A 19,216-nucleotide genomic window follows, 5' to 3' on the forward strand; every position below is an offset into this window, starting at 1 on the left:
TGGACTAATATGGAAATAAAGAGGACTTAGTAGGTTTTCTCTCCCTATGGTTTATGGGGGAAAGCTGAAAGACCATGTAATGTAAGAGATAGAAATGTTGATACTTGCTGGGTATTGATTAATGTATGGCAATGTGATTGGATGAAAACTTTATTGATGGATGTGTTTGGTTTTTCCTATACTTTTTCATGTAAGTGGGAAATCTCTTATAGTCAAAGAGGCTGGCCACTGGGCTATGTTGTTAACAGCCTTTTGTTTGACATGGATTGGAAATGCCAGTTGTGAGTAGTCAGATTTGACTAATGTGGAAATGAAGAGGACTTGGTAGGTTTTCTCTCCCTATGGTTTCTAAGGGAAAGTTGAAAGGCCAAGTAATGTAAGAGATGAGAAGGTTGAAGATGGCTGTGTATAGATTAACAAATATCAATGTGCTGGGCTGATAGCTCTAGTGCTGGAAGTGTTTGTTGTTTATCTATTGGTTCTTCCTGTATTTTTTCATGTAAGTGGGCAATCTCTAATAGTCAAAGAGGCTAGTCAAAGGGCTACGTGACTGACAGCCTTTGTTTGACATGGCTTTGAGCGTCTCTTGTGATTAATTAACTTTGGCTGTTATGGAAATACAGTGGACTTGGTAGGTTTTAGCTCCCTATGGTTTATGGGGGAAAGTTGAAAGGCCAAGTAATGTAAGAGATGGAAAGATTGAAGCAGTTATTGACAGCCTTTGTTTGACATTGCTTGGAAATTCCTCTTGTGATTGGTCAACTTTGGCTAATATGGAAATGAAGAGGACTTGGTAGGCTTTCTCTCCCTATGCAGTATGGGGGAAAGGTGAAAGGCCAGGTGTTTGGTTTGTTCTGTTAGTTCTTCCTATACTTTTTCATGTAAGCGGGGGATTGCTTCTCGGCCTTTTGGCTAAGATCAAGTGTAGTACCTTTGAAACCACTCGGTTCTCTGGTTGGTAAGACCAAAGAGGAGTATCTGTTCTAATGATCCTATCTGAAGAACGGAGAAACCATTGGTCGTCTGGACTAGGCTGACAAGCAGAAGCTTGATGAAAGCTGGGTCACTGTGCTCCCATGAGGGAGGCCTCTGACTTGCATTTGGAGTCAGGGGAGATGCACATGCACCCATGCTTCATTTCCTTTGCTCTTACCATTAGGTGGGCGGGAAGTCTTTTCTTTTTCTGGCTGCCAAACAGAGCCTTGCAAAAGACAACCAATGGCCTTGCACCACCCACTCCAGCACCTTTTTTGTGTCTGGTTTGAGCACCCTGGATGGGGTCACGGTCTTTTGGCTGGACTCGCAGGCCATGACACTCCCTGGGGGGAAGCTTCAGCAGAACCCAGGGTAGATGGGACTCCCCCTAGCTTCGGCGAAGGGGAGTCCAAACACCCCCAAACCCTTTCAAGAGGGCGGGGATGGTGGGCCCTCACTAGCTTCGGCGAAGGGGGACCCACCCGTTCGAGCTGTTCGCTGGCGGTAGCTGGGAACAGCTTGGGCAACGGAGCCCATGCCTTCGGGTAGGACTCGGAAGGATGATTCAATATCATCTCTAGTAGTCAAAGAGGCTAGGCAAAGGGCTATGTTGATGTAGCCTTTGATTGACATGGATTCAAATTGCCAGTTGTGATTGGTCAAATTGGACTGATATGGAAATGAAAAGAACTTAGTAGGTTTTCTCTGCCTATGGTTTATGGGGGAAAGCAGAAAAGCCAAGTAATGTAAGAGATAGGAAAGTTGAAGTTTGTGGGTTATAGAATGACATATGGCTATGTGATGAGCTGATATTGATGGAAGTCAATAATCTCTAATAATCAAAAAGGCTAGGCAAAGGGCTTTGTGTTTGAAACCCTTGTTTGACATAGGTTTGAAATGCCTTTTGAGATTAAGCAACTTGAAATGTAGATTACTTGGTAGGCTTTCTCTCCCTATGTAGTATGGGGGAAAGGTGAAAGGCCAGGTGCTTGGATGGTTCTGTTAGTTCTTCCTATCCTTTTTCATGTAAGTGGGAAAGATCTCTAATAGTCAAAGAGGCTAGGCAAGGGGCTATATTGATGGAGCCTTTGTTTGACATGGATTTGAAACGTCTCTGGTGATTGGTCTATTTTGACTAATATGAAAAAGAAGAGCACCTGGTAGGTTTTCTCTCTCTATGGTTTATGGGGGAAAGCAGAAAAACCAAGTTATGTAAGAGATAGGCAGGTTGAAGTTTGTGGGTCATAGAATGATATATGGCTATGTAAGCTGATAGCTATATTGATGGAAGTGTTCTTCCTATACTTTTTCATGTAAGTGGGTTATCTCTAACAATCGAAAAGGCTAGGCAAAGGGCTATGTGGTTAACAGCCTTTGTTTGACATCGCTTTGAAATGCCTTTTGAGATTAATCAATTTGAAATGTAGATTACTTGGTAGGCTTTCTCTCCCTATGGTGTATGGGGAAAGTCGAAGAAAGGACGTGGTTCTGCCTATGCGTTATCATATATACATGGGCAATCTCTTATTGTCAAAGAGGCTGGGCAAAGGTCTATGTTGTTGACAGCATTTATTTGACATGGTTTGGTAACTCCTCTTTGATTGGTCAACTTTGGCTAATATGGAAATGTAGATGAGCTGTTAGCTTTTCTCTCCTTATGGTTTATGGGGGAAAATTGAAAAGCTAATAATGTAAGAGATGGAAATGTTGAAGCTTGCTGGGTATAGATTGGCACATGGTAATGTGATGGGCTGATAGCTCTTGTGATGGAAGTGTTTAGGTATTCCTAAACATTTTTTTTGTAAGTTGGCAATCTCTAATAGTCAAAGAGTCTAGGCAAAGGGCTATGTTGTTGATAGCCTTTGTTTGACATGCCTTGAAAACTACTCTTGTGATTGGTCAACTTTGGCTAATATGGAAATGAAGATGAGTTTGTAGGGTTTCTCACCCTATGGTTATGGAGGAAATTAGAAATGTCAAGTAATGTAAGATTCTCTATGGCAGAAGTTTGCTGGTTATAGATTGACATATGGCAATGTGATGGGCTAATTGTTCTAGTGATGTAAGTGTTTGGTTGTTCCTAAACTTTTTCTTGTAAGTGGCCAAGCTCTAATTGCCAAAGAGTCCAGGCAAAGGGCTATGTTGACAGCCTTTGTTTGACATTGCTTTGAAACTGCTCTTGTGATTGGTTAACTTTGGCTATTATGGAAATAAAGAGGACTTTAGGTTTTCTCTCCCTATGGTGTATGGGGGAAAGCTGAAAGGCCAAGTAATGTAAGAGATGTTAATCTTGTGTGCATTCTTTCACTGTCCCACTACCATATGCAGAGGGTGCTGTGTGATATTGTAGTCACTGTTATTCTTCCATATAACCAACAGAGGGCTCTGTGTGATATTGCAGTCACTGTTATTCTTTCATATAACCAACAGATAGCACTGTGTGATATTGCAGTCACTGTTATTCTTTCATATAACCAACAGAGGGCGCTGTGTGATATTGCAGTCACTGTTATTCTTTCATATAACCAACAGAGGGCGCTGTGTGATATTGCAGTCACTGTTATTCTTCCATATAACCAACAGAGGGCGCTGTGTGATATTGCAGTCTCTCCCCAAGCGAACTGTTGGTATAGGAATGATTAAAAGTGACTGCAATCTCAGCGACTGCCCACTGAATCGAGTATAAGCCGAGGTAGACTTTTTCAGCACATTTTGGATGCTGAAAAACGCAGCTTATCCTCAAGTATATACGGTAAGTGGGCAAACTCGCATAGTTAAAGAGGCTAGCCAAGTAATGTAAGAGATAGGAAGGTTGAAGCTGGTCATAGGTTGACATATGGTAATGTGATGGGCTGATAGCTATATTGATGGGAGTGTTTGGTTCTTCCTATACTTTTTCATGTAAGTGGGCAATCTCTCATAGTCAAAAAAGCTATGTGGTTGACAGCCTTTGTTTGACATGGCTTTGAAATGCCTCTTGTGATTAATCAACTTTGGTTATTATGGAAATGAAGAGAACTTGGTAGGTGATTTCTCCCTATGCAGTATGGGGGAAAGTTGAAAGGCCAAGTGTTTGCTTTTTCCTATTGTTTTTTTTTTAATGTAAATGGGCAATCTCTAATAGTCAAAGAGGTTAGGCAAAGGGCTATGTTGTTGGCAGGCTTGGAAACTCCTCTTGGGATTGTTTGACTTTGAGTAATATTGAAATGTAGTTTTCTTGGTAGGCTTTCTCTCCCTATGGTCTATGGGGGGAAGTCGAAAGGCCAAGTAATGTAAGAGATGGAAAAGGGGATGGGGGTTTTGTTTTTTTGACATAACACATGGCAATTTGATTGGATTAAAGCTCTAGTGATGAAAGTGTTTGGTTCTTACTATACTTTTATCATGTTTATGGGCAATCTCTTATTGACAAAGAGGCTAGGCAAAGGGCTATGTTGTTAATAGCCTTTGTTTGACATGGCTTGGAAATTCCTTTTCTTCTAGTCCCGACATGTCAGTACACATGGGCATTGCCCCTCCCAGACCTGGAGGTAGGACCTATAACACAGCCAATCAAAATGAATCATGACCTATAAGATCACATGACTTCCTCCTCACCACAGTTATTTTTTGTCCTACTGGACAGGGTGGTAGTATCTCCCTCCTCACTCTTTTTATTTTTTGGTGAATTTTGAGAGAAATCAAACACAGTTTTTGTTTTTTCTTTTGTATTTTTTGTTTATTTTTTTTACCTCTGTGTGGACTCAGAGAGATGATTCCCAGGTAATGGAAAAGAATTTACCTGATGCCTAAAGATGCATAATCTGTAAATTATCGCTTATTGGGAAGAAGTGCAGGTGTGGACATATCCATGGTCCTAGTCCTGTGCTAAAATAGCCCCCCTGCTATATGTCCAGCGAGATTCAATCTAGTACTTTTTGGGAACAGACAGGTGTGGGCTTCCCACATTGTTACCTGTGAGCTTTTTGGACTCCCCTTTTCCTGTACTTCACATGGCAGTTGGTACTATAGGGTTAATCCCTCCTGACGTAAGAAGGACAGGAAATGAGATAAAATGTAGGCCCCCCCCATCACCTCCATCACCTCCATCACCTCCATCACCTCCATCACCTCCATCACCTCCATCACCTCCATCACCTCCATCACCTCCATCACCTCCATCACCTCCATCCTATTCCCTGTCCTCGACAAAGGATTGACTCACACGCATTTTGTTACCAGGGGAGAGATCTGGTTCCCTGAAGCTCCGGAGCTTGACTCTTGTGAGTTTCTCTTTATGAGATCATGGCCTTCTGTTGCGCTTCTTCTGTAAGTCGCATTTGCTTCTATGGCAGGTGCAGTAAGTCAGCGGAGAGCTCTAGATCCTGATGCGTTACCATGGTAACGAGCCAATGATGCCACTTCCTGTTGCCTGTATGGCGCATAAATCGTTAAATTTCAACGTCTGTCTTCTCCCCTGCTGCCTGTCCTGCCTCATAGATGCTGTTTTTGCCATGTGAGCCCTGAGCCTGCTTTCCTGCACCTCCTTATATTGCAGTAAGTGCTGTTTCTGCCTGTTTATTTCAGGCTTATTATATTAAACTCATGGTGTTTTTTATGGATTTTCCAGCTGACCCATGACTTTTAGAAGATCTAGATCGGCTGCCAGTGGGTCAGTGATGGCCATATTTTCACGGGGATAATTCTCTTTCTAACTATTATATTGTAGGAGCCCCCATCACAGACACAGTGAACATAGGAGAGAGGAAGATCATGGGCGAGAAAAATCCTGAAGGAAAGAATGTTTACTTTGTTCCAAGCCTGTCTTCATGATAAAAAAGTTTGTCAAGACTGCTTTGGCCAATGCAGTGTATCCCAGACATCTGAGCAGTTTAATGCCTTTATGGGCTGGATGAAAGAGTCATTTAACAAATCTATGACTGATATGGTGGAGAAAGTCACTGATAATGTCCTTTCTCGAGTTTCTGCTAATCTCCCATCTGTTTCCAATGCTCCATCGCCTATTGATGTTCCTGTCTCTAATACAGTGCAATCTTTGAGTATTTTGTCTTCAGAAAGTGATCCCGAATCACACGAAGAAGGAGAGGTGGATTCTGATGAGGATTCATTTCATACATGAACCTCTCATATCTGCTATGAGGAAAACTTTGAATCTGGATCCCATAGGGGAAACATCCATGAAAACTGATCTCATGTTTAAGGCTTCTAAAAAGAAGAATTGTTTTTTCCCAGTGCATGATGTAATCAAATCTACCATCAATTCTGAATGGCAGGTTCCTGATACGAAAAGAATGAAAAAAAATGTATCCATTTGCAGATGATCAGCAGTGGGATACTCCCCCCAAGGTCGATGCCTCTATTACTAGAGTCGCAAGAAGAACCACATTACCTATTGATAAAGGGATCCCATGGAGAGAAGACAAGATTCAGCCTTAAAAAAGATTTACTCTGATGCAGGAGCAATTTGTAAACCCACTGTGGCTATCACTTCATTAGCCAGAGCCAATAAAATCTGGATAACTAATGTTGAAGAAGCTCTACAAAAAAGGGTTAGCAGAGAAGATATTCTAAATTCTCTTGAAGAAATTAAACTCGTCAATGACTTCTGTGCAGAAGCCTCCTTGGATATTCTCAAGCTTTCAGCCAGAAGCATGGGTTTCTCTGTCACTGCCCGCAGGTCACTATGGTTGAAGCAATGGCTAGCCGATACGCCCTCTAAGCACAACCTATGTTCTTTACCCTATGAAGGAGACCTGTTATTTGGCTCCAAGCTTGAAAGCATTATCTCCAAGGTGTCAGCTGGTAAATCTTACTTCCTTCCCCAAGACAAAAGGGACAAAAGACCAGCCTTTCGAGGTAATAAAACCTCATTTAAGGACTCCAGATCTTATCGTCCAGGCAAGAATTTTCAGAAGCATTCTTCCTGGAAATCTAAGGCTCAATCATTTCAGAACAAGAAAGATGTCAAGTCAGAAAGAAACAAAACCTTCTGAAGGTTTGCAAGCCCAACAGTCAACCCTTGGAGCAAGGTTATCTTACTTCAAGACTGTTTGGGCTCAAAACACAAAAGACAGTTGGGTGAAAGTTGTGATTGGACAAGGTCATCATCTAGAATTCAAAAAAATGCCTCCTCACGTTCATTTTCAGAAATCAGGAATTCCAAGGACCAGAGAGGCTGGTGCAGCCATGAAAGAAATTTTACTCTGACTTCTAGAGAACGAAGTAATTGTCCAAGTCACAAGCTGTTAAATAAAAACAGGAATATTTACCCCATTTTTTCTTGTCAAGAAAAAGCCAGACAAATTCAGAGCCATCTTGGATCTCAGATTTCGAAACCATTTCATAAATACAAACACTTTCCGCATGGAATCTATCAGTGCAATCGGCCAAGTTGGCCACAGACACAAAGATCCGATCGTACGAATCAATGTACGATCGGACTTCCCCATCTCGCTACCTGCCACTTACCATTCTCATCAAATAAAGTACAAAAGAACAAATCAGTCGATGTTCTGCCCCTGACAGCGATCGTACGAAAGTTATGTCCGACCAAAGTTAGTGACAGTCTCCCTCTAAAAATTGTACGATCGGCAATACATGCCGAGATTTAACCCGCAGCCAAGAGAAATCTTTTAACCTGTCCGATCGACCAAACGACCGATCTTCGCCGGACGAAAAATGTCGGGACTCTCCACACACGGCCCGAAACTCGTACAAATCGAGGATCTTTGCGTCTATGGCCAGCTTAAGACCAGGAGATTGGATGGTCAAAATAGACTTAAAAGATGCCTATCTGCATATTTCCAATTCTGGCAAATCATCAGAAGTATCTACGTTTCCAAATATTTGGCCTTCAATTCCAATACAGAGCTCTACCCTTTGGCCTCGCCTCAGCACCAAGAACTTTCACAAAAATCCTGGCACCGATTTTAGCACTTCTAAGGCTACAGGAGGTGGAAGTCTTTGCTTACCTCGACAACATCCTAGTAAAAGCCAATTCATTTCAGAAAATCCTCAGAGACACCCAACTAGTGTTGGAAACACTTCAGAATCACGGCTGGATGATAAACTGGTCAAAATCCTCTCTAATCCCAGTCCAGTCTCTAAAATTCTTGGGAGTCATTATCGACACAAAAACCTTGTTGTTCAGTCTTCCTCCAGACAGAATCCTAGATATTCAGAACCATGTCCAGGAAATTTCCAGTCACTTCAGCCCAGTTTTGTCAACAGGTTCTGGGGAAACTCACATCATGTCTAGATGCAGTAATGTGGGCCATGGCTCACGTGAGACCTCTTCAGTCTGCTTTCCTGAAGCAATGGCAAGGGGATCATTATTTAGACCAGAAGATTCCCCAAGTTCATCTATTCGGCAGAAAATGAAATGGTGGCTACAGAAAGAGAATCTTCAGAGCGGCATCTCTCTTCAGTCCCCTCAGTGGTTACATCTCACAACATCTCAGGATGAGGAGCCCATGTTCTTCATCAGTCAGCTTGGAGGAAGTGGAATGGCCTGGAAGTGAAACAGTCGTCCAATTGGAAGGAATTGAAGGCCGTTCAGTTAGCACTTCTCCACTTTCAAAATATTATCAGAAGCAGATCAGTGAAAATATTCTCAGACAATACCACAGTTGTGAAATATATAAAGAAACAAGGAGGAACAAAGAGCTCCAAACTAATGAGATTAACAGAGGAAATCCTACTATGGGCAGAGGACAACCATTACAACCTTACAGCGGTACATCTTCTGGGGTTGATGAACCTGATCGCAGATTAATTGAGCAGAGTCCAACTTCACCCAGGAGATGGGAACTGTGTCCAGAAATCTTCAATATGTTAATCAAGAAGTTCGGAATATTTCAGGGCCTCAAGCCACAATTCCAAATTACAGAGGTTTTGTGCCAGAACACAGTGCTTCCAGGCGGAAGAGATAGATTCCTTGGCATTTCCAACTGGCTTACCTGTTTCCTCCATTTCCATTGATCTCCAAATGTCTCAAGAAGATACGGAAAGAGAAGGCTTCGGTTCTGATAATATTACCTTGGTGGCCGAGGAGGTTCTGGTTCCCGCAGTTGTTTCAGATGGCAACAAACCACTGTTTCTTCCTGTTCATCCTCAATTACTGAAACAGAGCCACCTGTTTCACCCCAATCCAGACAGATTGAAACTCACTGCATAGAAATTGAAAGGCAAGGGATGATGAACAAAGGATTATCATCCAAAATGATTGAAACCTTATTAGCCTCTAGAAAACCGTCCACTTCTATCAAATATTCCAAATACTGGGACAAGTTGCTGGAGTGGTGCCAATCCACAGGTAGATCTTCTCAGAACATTTCCGAAGAAGATATTGTTGAGTTCTTACAAACTGGGTTTGAAAAACAACTTTGTCCAGCAACCTTGAAGAACCAAGTCTCAGCATTATCAGCTATAACAGGAGTTTCTTGGTCTTCTACTCCTTTAGTGTTGAGATTCTTTCAAGCCTTAAAAGGATTAACATCAAAAATGAAATCCACAGCTCCACCATGGGATTTGAACCTTGTTCTGTCGACTCACACCCAATCTCCCTTTGAACGAATAGAATCGGTACCACTTAAGTTTCTTTCTTGGAAGTTAACTTTTCTCTTGGCAATAACATCAGCAAGAAGAGTGGGAGAAATTCAAGCACTACTAGATATCTCTGAAAATTGTATGATATTTCATCAGGACAAACTGATCTTCAGATTGCCTCATGACTTTTAACCCAAGGTTGTATCAGAATTTCATGTTAATCAGGACATCATTCTTTTTTTCCTTCTCCTCAAACTGAAGAAGACAAGAAATGCCACACCCTGGATGTGGTTCGATGTGTAAAAATCTATCTAAAAAAGAACTGAAACCTTCAGAAAATCGAATAATTTATTGATCGTACCTTCTGGCCCAAGAATGGGCTCCCAGGTGGCACCGTTTCAGCTTGGATTAAAACCTGCATAAGAGAAGTTTATAGGGTCAGTGCAACCCCTTCTCCAGGGAAAATCAAGGCTCATTCTACCAGGACTGTAGCAACGTCTTGGGCCTGCCAAGCCCAGACATCTTCTGAAGAAGTCTGCAGAGCTGCTGTGTGGTCTTCTGTTAAAATATTTATTAAGTTTTACAAACTGGATGTATTGTCTGCTAAACAAGCTTCATTTGGGCAATCAGTGCTCCAGGTTGCCTCGCATACTAAATAAAAATGTTTTTCTGACCCTCCCTAAAATCTTTTACTGCCAGGGCATTTCCCAATAGTACCCACTGCCATGTTAAGTACAGGAAAAAGGAAAATCAATTCATACTTCCCGAGATTTTCTTTTCCTGGACTGAAGCATGGCCCTGGCTGGTGAATCTCTCTGCTGAAGCAGGGTGGTACCTGAATCCGGTGAGTATGATTTATCAGTATCCACGGTGTGTTTGAAACATTCATTACACTGGGAAGTCTGCATTTAATGAGCTAATTATGTCCCTCAGCTGAAAGCTATCAGGGTTCTAGCTGAAGTTTCCATCCTGCGGACTAGTCATTGCTATCAGGTAAGGTGCAGATACTCCTCTGGGCCTCTTTTGCTATTGTTGTTTCTATTGTCCTCTGTGCAGACACAGAGGTTATATTTGCCTGTTATAACACAGGGAGCTTGCAGGGTTGGCTGGAGGCTTGCACTGCTGAAGCAGTATGGTAGCCCCTTCCTTCCTTACAATGAGTCTGCTCAGTGCTGTAACCTGATGTCATTGGCCTCCACAACAAATTCATTTTAAGGCCCCTAACATATCCAGAGGTTGTGCTGTTTTACCAATATATGTGGAAATTGCTCTTTATTTAGGCCTCATGGGGTCCCTATACCTTTTGGGCCCACCTGCAGCCGCAGGGTCTGCTTCCTCTGTAGTTACGCCCCTGAGTCTGCTCCTAAGAAGCAGCCTGACAACAAGGATCTGACTGGATTATTCCTACTGTCTAGCGCATATTATCTGGTTGTGTGCCTGTGTTCCTCTGACTTCTTGTATTGATGTCACCTGAGGTCTTAGGTTTGTGAGCCCGAGTTCTCTGTGCAGACACAGTAGGTAAGTGTGATCTTATTACACCTGGTATTTCCAGGACTGGCTGCCAGCCTTTGGTATGACCTATGGTGCATAGGCCACCATAGGCTGTTCTTGCTGTGGCCCTTGGTGGGCATGTCTGTTTGCCTTGCAGCAATCCTTGGCAGGATAACAGTCATTGGTTTTGTCTTATTTTGCAGGCATGGTTCTGGTTACACCAGCAGTAGGCATGATTGACTCTTTGGTTGGATCTAACATGGGTTGTACCATCAGCTGGTGTTTGCTCTGAGTTTCACAGCCCATAGCTAATTTTGTTGCTGATTGGTATTCAGCAGCTGTGGTTGGTCATATGTTGTCGGCTTACAGCTAAACTTTTCTTCTGCCTTACATGCATTGTTTTTGGTCTTGTATGCCACTGCTTATTATCAATAAGGCTGGATTGTGGACCAGGGTTTTGCAAGTTCAACAACTGGTTTGTGCTCTGTTGTTATATGTGTGGGAATTGACTTTTGTGTCAGGTGCCAGTGCAGTTAGTGACCTTGTCTCCAAGGGTGGCATTCACATTTGGCTGGTCCAGCAGCTTATCCTTGTGCTGTTGTATGCCCAGTTTAGATTTGGTAGTTGGTGGAGCTACTGGGCTGTACCAGCATGGCTCTACAATGGTTACAATGATCTGCTGATTTAGGATAACCCCTGGTGTTCATCTAGTTAAGTCTTCATTAGCTATTATTAGCATGGAGTTGGTGGATCTTGGGCTGATCTCTGGTGTGGAGTTGAATCCGGTCAGCACTGGTGTGAGCTGCTTCCATTAAGCTGCAGGACTAGTCTAACAAGTGTCCCAGGCTCGGGCATGAAGGGGGCCCGGCAGTGCTGCAGTTTAGAAAGTGCCCCCTTGCCAGCGCCGAAGATCTGCGGCCAGCCGAACAGCCGAAAATGCAGAAGTGCCGAACAGCCGAACTCCGAAGTGGCAAAAAGACCCAAAGCCACGAAAAATAGCCGAAGTCCTGAAGCCATGAAAAGACCCGAAGTCACGAAAGGAAGCGAAGTTGAAGTCCTGACGCCACGGGTTCAATTCTACTGAACACCAATTTGTGTTTTGTTTGTTTTTTTAATCCCCTGGCCATCAATGTATTATTTTAATATTCTATAGGCCCCTGCCACCAATGTTTTTTTTTAAAGAAATATTTTTTGGGGCCCCATTTTTTTTAACTTGTAAGGGGGGCCCTGGCGCCAATGTTTTTTTAAAAAATATTTTTTTGGAGCCAAAATTTTTTTAACTTGGAAAGGGGGCCCTGGCGCCAATGTTTTTTTAAAAATAAATTTTTGGGGCACCAATTTTTTTTAAACTTATAAGGGGGCCCTGACCATCAATAGCTTTTTATAATGTGTGTGGGGGGGGTTACTTTTTTAGCGCTGATGTCTGCATGGTCTTTTAACTGTGATGTGGAGTGGGTGGGGTCTGGGGCGGGGCTTGGGCACCAGGGTGGCTGGGGCCCAGGGGGCCCCGAAAATGTTGCTGTATGGGGCACCGTGATTTCTAATGGCGGCCCTGAATGTGGGCCAAGTCTTTTTAGGGCCACTCGCTATTGCTGAGGATCGTGTATTTCTCCAGCACTGGTGATAGATGAACCAAGTTGTGTTCTGATCTGATTGGTTTCCTGGTGGTTTTTAGGGTGTTTTAGTTCTGAGATGGCTGTTGCCATCCTTCTGGTTAGTCCTAGGGAACCTTTTGTCTTAACAGTTGCAGGATTTTTGTTCTTCCCCAGGTGGGGTTCTATGTCAGATAACCATATTGCAGGTACCCCTCTAGTCACTGAGGGAACCCTTTAAGCAGGATATGGTTATTCTTGATCTGCAATGCTTGATCCTCAAGTGCCGGTCTCTGTAATTTAGTGGTTGGTTTTATAGCTCTTGTTGTCAATCGCTTACCATATCCTAGAACATGTTGTCCTTGTGCCTTTTATCTACCTTTTTCAGGAGCTATACATTTTATCAGCTCCCCTGTTGGATGGATGTGATGCTGGTCTTATTACTCAGGGCCTCCTTAGCATCAGTTTGGTTATTATGTTGGTTATTCCCACCCCTTGTTTTTGGGGCATGGCTTGGTAGATCCCATGTGTACTGACATGGAGGGACATAGAAGAAATAGAGAATTTTACTTACCTACTTGATGTAAATTCCTTTTCTTCTAGTCCTGACATGTCAGTACAGGGTTTCCCATCCCAAGTTATTTATTTTGGTTACTGTACTGCTATGGCAAAAGTATAACTGTGGTGAGGAGGAAGTCATGTGGTCTTATAGGTCATGATTCATTTTGATTGGCTGTGTTATAGGTCCTACCTCCAGGTCTGGGAGGGGCAATGCTCATGTGTACTGACATGTCGGGACTAGAAGAAAAGGAATTTAATGCAAGTAGGTAAGTAAAATTCTCTATTTCTGAGAACTTGGTAAGTTATCTCTTCCTATGGTTTATGGGGCAAAGTTAAAAAGGCCAAGTAATGTAAGAGACGGGTTGGTATAAGCTTGCTGTGTATAGATTGACATATGCCAATGTGATTGTTTGATAGATTTGCTGATGGAAGTGTTTGGTTCTTACTATTCTTTTTAATGTAAGTGGGCAATTTCTAATAGAGGCTAGGCAAAGGGCTTTGTTTGACATGGAGATGGCGACACAGCTCTTGTTTGGTTTGCTGGGTTTGCCATGCCCAAGTCAATCATCCTACATCCTGGCATACCCTACTCATAATCACCAAATCCTTCAGTCCATAATGAACATTCCATTGGAGTCTATAGGAAACTAAATTAGTAAATCACATAAAATCAGGTTAATTTTTCTTTTCTGAGGCTGATTTAGGAAACAATATTACAATCAGACCCTTACCCTAGTGGCTTGGAAACAAGGTAGATGCACAGAACATTATTTTATATATAGCCTGAGTGGAACCCTCCATGACCCAAAACAGACATGAGATCCACATTACTTCTCTCTCACAAGAAATACAAAAACACATAATGGACAATGAATGTTTTTCTGCCCCAGGACTCCACATGCCAAAGAGTGTGATGGACTCTTGGTGCTTGTGTCCTATATGTGGCAAAGCAAGTTGATGCATTTGTTTTAGAAGCTGATTGATTGGTTGACAAGTTGAAAGAATTAAAATTACAGTATTGTTTATTATTTATTTATCTATTAAGGAAAATGTGAATGATTAATGCAAATATTGAGAGTATGTGTTATCTCTCTGTAGATATTGTTGAGAAGGGCAACCAGATAACTGGACTGGCCATGGGAAAGGTGGAGGAGAAGACTGTGCCCATATCTCTAACAATGGAAAGTGGAATGATGCCCTTTGTAGCAAAAATAACTGTGTGAGAAGGAGAGGAGAATAAAGTGATGTAGAAACGGAAGAACCTTTGGATGTCAAATTTACATGATCACTTCTCTAACCCAAGATGTAATAAAACTTTTTTTTCCACACCCCAAACATCTCTCTTTATTGTATGAATTATAGTCATAATAATAATAAAAAAAAGTGTCGGGCAGGTCCTATATTCACAAATAGTTACATAATAACATAGTAAGTTAGGTTGAAAAAAGACACGTCCATCAAGTTCAACCTATTTTAACCTGCCTAACTGCCAGTTGATCCAAAAAACCCCATTTGAAACCTCTCCAATTTGCCTCAGAGGGGGAAAAATTCCTTCCTGACTCCAAAATGGCAATGGGACCAGTCCCTGGATCAACTTGTACTATGAGCTATCTCCCATATCCCTGTATTCCCTCACTTGCTAAACACCATCCAACCCCTTCTTATACCACTGGGGTGCAAGTTGCAATTATTTAGGCTTCATTTTTGGAGTGCTAAGCCCCTGGTAGAAGATTCTGTTAAATCCAATGTTCCAATGTTTGGGTTATACCAGCCCCCACTGTCTGAGCCATGTGTGTGGTTATGGTGTGGGTCGGACTGCAGAATGGAACATTGTAATAAACCCAGTAGGTTCTTGTGGTATCAGAGCATGAGTTGGGTGTATAAACATCTCACCCCTGGTTGGACTGTAGCCCTGCACATTAAGCTCTTTTTCTTTATGATCCCAGTACATTCTTACTCACCCCAGTCTCCCCACAACCATGAACACCCCAAAATAACCTGCACTATAATAATCTTTGTGATATTTTACTAAATCTTTCTGGCTATTTTCTGATCCTTCCTCTTCCATAAGCCCTTGTTCTTCTTACTCTTCATCACATCCCTAGGAGAACTGATTGGGTCATTTGGGTTCTGATCATTATACTAATGACACCCAGATCCACATGTTCCCAGTTTTTTTCCCTCTGTCCTATCCTGAGTCATAGGTTTTCAGTTCTCTCCTCCTGGATGTCATGGTATTGCCTAAACTCAACCTCACTAGAACCTACTGGTCACTGGATTTCACCCTCTCCTGTGCGTCACATTGTATTGACCAATGACAAGATGACCTTTTATTCAGCCACGGAGAGACTTTAGCCCCCAGGTCTGTGTCCTGTACATTTCATACAGTAACATATAAATATAACTTTAGGAATAGCATTTGGATGGGCACAGTTTATCACTGCCCTTGTGTTAGAGAATGAGCCCATAGTATATCGCTGATCCAGGCACTGGTCAGATTTTGACTCTGGAAGTATCGCTTACTTACATACTCACATACTGTATGAACTGCATGTTATAGGGGTTTTAATAGTCCCTGTCTGAGCACCAGATATTTGCCTCATTTTATAAGAGGACCATAGACCACTACAAGTTACTTGTTCCATGTGGTCCTCCTCACTGGGACCCCTTAACCAATGCGGCTGATTTCTGCCCAGAAGTTTTGACTGCTGTGGTTCTCACTTTGAGGAAAAGTAGTGAGCGAACTGAATCTTAGGTGCATATTTTATATTCCGTCCCAGAGTTGTTCAGTTTCTGGAGAAGACACGGGATAGGAAAGCAGAGTGTTGTGCTGGTGGCCTCAATGCTAGGGGGCAGTTGGGGGCAGATGCAGCTCTAATTCATGGGCAGAGCACTGAGACCTGAGGCACTTTTTGAAAGTGCAGGGCAGGGTTAAAAGTGCAAAAAAAATATAGTGGATTGAATCAGTTTTTGCACTTGATACCCTGCCTACCTATATGAAGAAAGAAACAACAGGATCATTAGCTGTCAAGGCCATTGCAATTCCTTGGCTTGGACATTGGAGGCTGCCAGAGATATATAGTTCCAGAACATAGTTCCATAGTGAAGTCGGGTTGATATAAGACAACTGTCCATCATATATCAGCCAAGGCTTTTATAGAATCAGTCATCACAACACCCCCAGCCGGTCATTCCCCAACCTTCACCATGAAGAACCCTCTACTCTGCTTCAAATGAAAGTCCTGTTCTTTAAGTTGGTTCTGGGTCTTTGTTCTTTTCTAGGTGACTCCCCTACTGCAGTCAGGGCTGGTGAGAACCCTTGTTTTAATTTGTTGTAAATTCTACAGATTGTCTATAAGAAAAGTTATATAATATTTACACACAACATTGTGACTTAAACAAAGAAGGAAACGAACATCAGGAAGAGGAACAATGAATATATATATCACTGGGTATTATGTTTACTAAAACCTCAAGTGAAAAAGTGAAACTACTTCTCTGTCATCAAAACCTCAGACATGTCCCTACAGTTGCTGAAAATCCTAGGAGGTCACTTTGTATTCCTGAGGCCAAGGCAGTAGGATTAGAATAGAGACACTGTCCTGCCAGTAGAACATTTTTCTGGGTTGAGGTGCTGGAAGTCAGAGGTAAGGTAGATTTATGGTTTGTGTCCATTTTCTGATTATATCTTGGATTATGAAGGCGTCAACAGAGATATAGCCTCAGGCTTTCTGCCACTTACCAAATCTGGCTTTATTCTATTGGCACATATGCAATTTATAGATGGAGGGTTGGAGAAGCAAATACTTTTAGAACGTTGCGTTGGTAGAACTTGGCATTTAGTAATGGGGCAAGAGTGGTTCCTTGTAGTTGAATTGATAAGGTAGAATTGAAGATTTGAGGCAGAATTTACCAGGGCAAAATGTTGGGGCTCATGTGTTGGAGCAACCGCAAGGTACAGAGGGTACTGCCCTGTATTTATCATGTATATATATATATATTTCAATATGGACCAGCACTCCAAAAGTTTTTATCAAGAATTTCTTTATTCAAACATCACTCTTGTGTCCAACGTTTCGGCCCACATTGGGCCTTTATCAATGTGGGCCGAAACGTTGGACACAAGAATGATGTTTGAATAAAGAAATTCCTGATAAAAACTTTTGGAGTGCTGGTCCATATTGAAATATACATACCACGTTTGACCAAGCACCCATCTTGGATTGTGAAGGAAAATATATATATATATATATATATACTGTATATAAATCAACACCTGTAAGGAGACACGTTTCAATTCTGTTAGATATAAGTATATGAGCTGAAATGTGGAAATTCAGTGATGGTTCTTCTGTCATGTGTGCTAAATGCAAAGATAAATCATTATATACATGTATGTGTGTGTATATAGTGTATATATACTGTGTGTAACGAGAGTTACATTCTATCTTCAGTGAATAGGAACAGCAATTACTTTCGTTTCCTTAAGCTTCCGTGTGTTTGAAACCAGTCGGGAATTTTTAGGAAACTCAGTGTCGCTCTTCTTCTTCTTCTTCTTTCTATGTAAGAGCTCAGCACTATCTGAATTCCCATGCTACTGGCACACATTCAATTGAGGGTACATTTTTGTGGTTATATTTCAGGGCAATTGTAACAGTTTGTGTTTGTATGAAAGTTTTTAACTAAGAGAGAATATTTGTGAGACTGTGCTGGGCAGACTGAGTGAGAAGCAGCAGGTCATTGTAATTAAAGTGGATTTATCCCAGAAAATCTGGGATAATGTTATTGCACTGCCCTGTGCCAAACTAATTTTTGTTGGAATGACTGCCAATTGAACTGGCTGAGTGAAGCTGTGAGGATGAAGCTGAGTAAGGCTGAAGCTGAGTGAGGCTCTGAGGATGAAGCTGAGTGAAGCTGTGAGGATAAAGTTGAGTGAAGCTGTGAGGATGAAGCTGAGTGAGGCTGAAGCTGAGTGAGGCTCTGAGGATGAAGCTGAGTGAAGCTGTGAGGATAAAGTTGAGTGAAGCTGTGAGGATGAAGCTGAGTGAGGCTGAAGCTGAGTGAGGCTCTGAGGATGAAGCTGAGTGAAGCTGTGAGGATAAAGCTGAGTGAAGCTGTGAGGATGAAGCTGAGTGAGGCTGAAGCTGAGTGAGGTTCTGAGGATGAAGCTGAGTGAAGCTGTGAGGATAAAGCTGAGTGAAGCTGTGAGGATGAAGCTGAGTGAGGCTGAAGCTGAGTGAGGCTCTGAGGATGAAGCTGAGTGAAGCTGTGAGGATAAAGCTGAGTGAAGCTTTGAGGATGAAGCTGAGTGAGGCTGAAGCTGAGTGAGGCTCTGAGGATGAAGCTGAGTGAAGCTGTGAGGATAAAGCTGAGTGAAGCTGTGAGGATGAAGCTGAGTGAGGCTGAAGCTGAGTGAGGCTCTGAGGATGAAGCTGAGTGAAGCTGTGAGGATAAAGCTGAGTGAAGCTGTGAGGATGAAGCTGAGTGAGGCTAAAGCTGAGTGAGGCTCTGAGGATGAAGCTGAGTGAGGCTGAAGCTGAGTGAAGCTGTGAGGATGAAGCTGAGTGAAGCTGTGATGATAAAGCTGAGTGAAGCTGATGATCAGCAAGAAGATTGATGCAAGTAAAGGGGGGTCTTTCCTTCTCATCAAAATAAAAATCTCAGGTGCCCGTCTGCTTTTGTGACAAAACCCCACCTTTTTCCCACCCCTTGGAGGACGAAGGTTCATTAGTGCACATGGCAAGGGAGCTGGCACATCTGGGAAGGCACCATTAATGCTGAACCATATATAAAGGTTTTGGGGTAACATATGGTGCCATTCAGATGACCCAGTCTGTTTCAGGGAAGGCAGTGCTTATTTCAGCAAGACCATGCCAAACCCCATTCTGCATTTGTTATACCAACATGTAAGAGAGTCGGGGTGCTAAACTGCCCCCCTGCCTGCAGTCCCAACCTGTCACCCATTTGCCACATTATAAAAGGAAAAAGACAAAGGAGATCCCAAACTGTTGAGCATCTGAAATCTTATATCAGGCACGAATTGGCCAGAA

At 42.4% G+C, this 19,216-nt stretch overlaps 1 long non-coding RNA gene across 1 annotated transcript; it reads left to right on the forward strand.

Annotated features, from left to right (window-relative positions):
* Nucleotides 1-1,715: 1,715 nt before the first annotated feature.
* On the forward strand, nt 1,716-14,501 carry LOC121401673. The gene is made up of 2 exons (XR_005966422.1): nt 1,716-2,135; nt 14,265-14,501. It is a non-coding gene; the product is annotated as an uncharacterized LOC121401673 (long non-coding RNA).
* Nucleotides 14,502-19,216: the final 4,715 nt, after the last annotated feature.

Source organism: Xenopus laevis, chromosome 3L, assembly GCF_017654675.1.
Source record: "Xenopus laevis strain J_2021 chromosome 3L, Xenopus_laevis_v10.1, whole genome shotgun sequence".
In the NCBI taxonomy this organism is placed as follows: Eukaryota; Metazoa; Chordata; class Amphibia; order Anura; family Pipidae; genus Xenopus; species Xenopus laevis.